Below are 5,704 nucleotides of genomic sequence, written 5' to 3'. Positions count from 1 at the left end.
ACGATAAAGAGGTAAATCCAAGAAGAGGATATTACATTTGTAAATATTCCATACCTAATATAGGAGTACTTAAATATATAAGCAAATATTAACAGACCTAAAGGGAGAAAGAGACAGAAATACAAGAATAGTAGGGGACTTCAATACCCATATTCAACTGTGGATAGATCAAGACAGAAAATGAATAAGAAAACACTAGACTTAAAAAACAGATTAGACCGATTGGATTTAACAGCCATTTATGGAACTTTTCATACAAAAGCAGCAGAATACACATTCTCAAGAGTATATGGAACATTCTCCAGGATAGAGCATATGGTAGAGACCTTAAAACAAATCTTAATAGACTTAAGAAGATGGAAATAATATCAAGAATCTTATCTAACCACAATGGTATAATACTAGAAATCAATTAAAGAAGAAAAATACAAATTTTACAAACCTGTGGAGATTAAGCAACATGCTTAAAAACAACCATGGGTCAAAGGAAAAATAAAAAAAAATATCTGAAGACAAATGAAAGTGGAAATACAACATACCAAAATTTATGGGGTGCAGCAAAAGTGGTGCTAAAAGGGAGGCTTTAGCAATAAATACTTACATAAGAAACAAGTAAGGCCCTGGCTGGTGTAGCTCAGTGGATTGAGCACAGGCTGTGAACCAAAGAGTCACTGGTTCGATTCCCAGTCAGGGCACATGCCTGGGTTGTGGGCCAGGTCCCCAGTGGGGGCCATGTGAGAGGCAACCACACAATGATGTTTCTGTATCTCTTTCTCCTTCCCTTCCCCTCTCTCTAAAAATAAATAAACAAAATATTAAAAAAGAAACAAGTAAGATAATAAATAACAGTCTTACACTCACCCCAAGGAACTAGAAAAATAAAAACAAGCTAAGCTCAAAGTTAGTAGGAAAAAGGAAATAATGAAGATCAGAGCAGATAGAAATGAAATAGACTAAACAGACAATAGAAAAGGTCAATGAAGCTAACAGCTTGTATTTTTAAAATATAAACAAAATAGACAAACATTTACTTACACTCACCAAAAAAACTGGGGGGTGGGGAATGGGGTTAGTGGGTGGCAGGGCCCTAATATGTAGTGAGAGAAGATGGCTTGACCTTGGGTACTGGGCCCAAAGTGCAACATACAGATCTTGTATCATGGAAATGTATACCAGAAACCTATATAATTCTACTGAACCCAGTAAATTTGACCCAAGTAAATTTAATAAAAAACATATGATTCATGTGCATAAAATTTGAAATGAAAAAGTAGATAGTATGATTGATTCCATACAAATACAGAAAAATCATAAGAGACTACTGTGAACAATAATATGCCAACAAATTGGACAACCTACAAGGCAAGGACAATTCCTTGAAATATACAACCTACCAGGAATGAATCATGAAGAAACAGAAAATCTGAACAGACCAATTACTACTAAGGAGATTAAATTTGCACTCAAAAACATCTCAAAAACTGGAAGTTTAGAACAATATGGCTTCACTATGAGTTCTACCAACAGAAGAATTAATACCAATCCTTCTCAAACTTCCCAAATAATAGAAAACAAGGGAACACTGCCAAACTGATTTTATGAGGTTAACATTATCCTGATACCCAAACTAAACAAAAAAAACCCACAAAAAAAAAGAAAGAAAGAAAATTGCAGGCCAATATCCCTGATGAATATAGATGCAAAAAACTTCAACAAAATATTACCAAGCTGAATTCAAGAATACATTTAAAAGATTATAGAGCATGATCAAGTGAGATTTATTCCAAGGATGCAAGAATGATTCAACATCTACAAATTAATCAATGTGGTATACCATATTACCAAAATATGAAGGATAAAAATCATAAATAAATAGGGTCATAAATAAATGTAGAAAAGGCATTTGACAAAAATCAATATTTATTCATGACAAAAACACACAAGAAACCTGGTATAGAAGAATGTACCTCAACATAATAAAGGCTACATATGACAAGGCCACATCTCACATACTCAACAATGAAAAGCTAAAAGCTTTTCTTTTAAAATTAGGAATAAGACAAGGATGTCCACATTCATCACTTTTATTCAACATAATATTAAAAGCTCAGTCAGATAATTAGGCAAGAAAAAATAAGTAAAAGTCATCAAAATTGGAAATAAAGAAGTAAAGCTGTCACTGTTTTCAGATTACATGGTATTATACAGAAAATACACTAAAGACTCCACAAAAAAAAATGTTAGAACTAATAACAAATATAGTAAAGTTGCAAGACACAAAAATCAACATACAAAGATATGTTGTGTTTCTATACACTAATAACAAATGATCAGAAAGAGGAACTAGGTACACAATCCCATTTATAATTGTATCCAAAAGAATAAAATACTTAGGAATAAATTAACTAAGGCAGTGAAAAATCTGTATGCTGAACACTATAAGTAAGACATTGACGACAGAAGCTGAAAAAGACACAAATAATGAAAAGATATTCTGTTCTCATGGGCTGGAAGAATTAATATTGTTAAAATGTCCACAGTACCAAAGTGATCTACAGATTAAATGCAATTGCTATCAAAATTCCAATGGCATTTTTCACAGAAATGGAAAAAAATAATTTTAAAATTTCATGAAACCACAAAAATCCCAAGTAGCCCAAAAAATCTCAAGAAAGAACAAAGCTAGAGGTTTCATATTTCTTGGTTTCAAACTATACACACCTTGGTATTCACAAGGGTTTCATTCCAGGACCCTCCCCCACACATCTACCCTGCACATACCAAAATCTGTGGACGTTCACATCCTTTATACAAAATGGCGTAGAGCAATAAAGTCAGCCCTTTGTACCAGAGTTTCTCAACAGTGGATCAAAAACATTTTTAATGTATAGTTGTTAAAATCCCCAGGCCCAAAACCCGTGGATAGAGAGGGCTATATCTATCGAAAAAATCTGCATGTAAGTGGCCCTGAAGTGTTCAAACCCATGTTGTTCAAGGGTTAACTGTTATTACAAAGCTATGGTATTCAAAACAACATGATACTGGCCTAGCCTGGGTTATTTCAACTGAAGCTATGAGAGAAGCTCATGGGAGAAAAGACATCCCCAACTCCTCCCCCAGGCAGCCCTTTAACCAAGAGCTGGTTGTATGCAGGCGGGGGAAGTCCTAACTAGTCTCTTCCAGCCCTTTGGGCCATATCCTATTTACCAGGTGTCCTGAGACGTTTCTCCACCTTATTGTAGCTTCTCTACACCCATGTTCTACATGGTCTAAACCAATGCAGAGGAGCATTATAGTTCCCAGTCAGGGAAATAGATCTATTATTTTCCCTAAAACTGGTACCACACTTAAAACAAAGTGTGAGCCAGCATTATTCTCTATAGTCATATTTGCTGTGTGTATTTTAAACAGTCTATTTCAAAGGATTAACCATACATAAATTAATGGAATTAAAGAAAAAAGGATAGGAGTAAAATCAACAGTGATGCAACGTCTCTTGACCAATCTCAGAAAGTTGAGAACAAGCAACTTAACCTGAAAATCAATTATACCAGAAGCATTAAGGTATTTCTCTTTAATCTTTCAGATTACATTAAAATCCTAGCTTCAGACCAGAATTATAGGATGGTTATTTGTTAATTAGCTTGAAACCTATTGCAAGCAAATTACATCACTCTTTTTCTAACCTGTCAAAACAGTGAGTATATCTCCTAAGAATCACAACCACTCAACCTGCAGAGACTCAATACCAAGATAAAGCTTTCCAGATATTGGACTCAATAGTCCCCTCTTCTTCCTGTTTTTTAAAGATTACAGTCTGGACTTAATTTGAACATTTTCCAGACTATTTTCACCAGAGCTCTTAAACCCTCTTCATCCAGATCCTTTGAGGAAGGCTTGGGGGCTCACAATGGGATCCATAATATTTGGATCAAAAGGGTGATGATAGCTGTGCTGCAACCCCTAAGGAGAAGCAGGAAACTCACCCCAGATGAGTGAACACATAGCCAAGAGTTAGGAAGTACACATCTCACTTCAGTCTCAAAGAAATTTTGAAAGAGGAGAATCTTCCTCAGTCCCAAACACAGTTCCCAAAAGCAAGATTCTTGAGGAAGGTGGTTGAAAAAAGCAGGAACTCACACGGGTTGGTAAACGGTACCTCATGGAGTGGACTGGGGATACCCAGGCACTACTGCCAGAGTTGAGGTGTACAAGAGCAGGTTGGCTTTGGATGAGGAAAGAAATCAAGAGATGTGGAAATGGGAGGAATCAAGCACATTACCTCCAGCACAGCATGTAGTAAGTGACCATCACTTTTGGTACATGAATACGTTAATTAGTTGATTGATTTTAATTAATTTAGAATTCTACGCTTTCGATTTCTCAGTGGTGGGTATGGGTCAGGTGATTTAGGTTTTACCTATTTAGAAAAACTTCTTATTTATTCACTTAATTGATTTTTTTCCAATCACAGTTTACATTCAGTATTTGGATCACTTTCAGTTGTATAGCATATTGGCCTTTTACATACTCTACAAAGCACTATCCCCAATATTTCCAGTATCCAACTGGCATCATACGTAGTTATTATAATATTAATGACTATATTTCCTTTTCTGCACTTTCATGACTATTTTGTAACCACCAATCTGCACTTCTCAATCCCTTCACTTTTCTCACTCAGTCCCTCAAACAACAACCCTAGTAACAATCAATGTGTTCTCTGTATCTATGAATCCATTTGTGCTTTGCTTTTTTATTTATATTGCTCATTATATTCCACATATAAGTTAAATCATATGGTATCTGTCTTTTTTCTGACTGACTTATTTCACTGAGCATAATACCCTCTAGAGTTATCCATGCTGTCACAAATGGTAAGATTTCATTCTTTTTTATGGCTGGGTAATATTTATTGTATATAGTACCACACCATTTTTATCCACTCATCTACTGATGAACAATGGGTTGCTTCAGTATCTTGGCCATTGTAAATAATGCTGAAATGAACAAAGGGATGCATATATTCTTTTGAATTAGTGTTTTGGATTTCTTCAGATATATACCAGAACTGGAATTTCTAGGTGATAAGGCAGTTCCATATTTAAATTTCTGAAGAAACTCCATACTGTTTTCCACAATGGCTGCACTTCCTGTATTTTCACCAGCAGTGCATGAGGGTTCCCTTTCCCCCACATTCTCGTCAACACTTGTTTGTTTGTTTATTGCTGATAGCCCTTCTGACAGGTGTGAGGAGATTATCTCATTGAGGTTTAAATTTGCATTTCTCTAATGATTAGTGACATTGAACATGTTTTCACATGTCTATTTATGTCCTTTGTCCATTTTTTAATTAGATGGTTTGGGATTGGGTTTTTTTTGGAGGAGGGTGTTGTGTTCTTCATAAGTTTTTGATATTAACATTGTATTAGATGTATCATTGATAAATCTGTTCTCCCATGAAGTGGGTTATCTTTTCATTTTGTTAATGGTTTCCAATAATCTGCAAACACATATTAGTTTGATGTAGTCCCATTTGTTTAATGTATTTTGTTTCCCTTGCCCAAGGACATATATCAGAAAAAAATATTGCTATGGAAATGTTGGAGACTTTACTGTCTGTTTTCTTGTAGGAATTTCAGAGTTTTGAGTCTTACATTTAAGTTTTTGATCCATTTTGAGTTTATTTTTGTGTATGGTTACA

This window comes from Sturnira hondurensis, unplaced genomic scaffold (assembly GCF_014824575.4).
Source record: "Sturnira hondurensis isolate 20B ecotype Veracruz unplaced genomic scaffold, ASM1482457v3 Scaffold0016273, whole genome shotgun sequence".
Lineage (NCBI taxonomy): Eukaryota > Metazoa > Chordata > Mammalia > Chiroptera > Phyllostomidae > Sturnira > Sturnira hondurensis.
The sequence above is the reverse complement of the archived record's forward strand: the minus strand, read 5'-3'. Positions refer to the sequence as shown.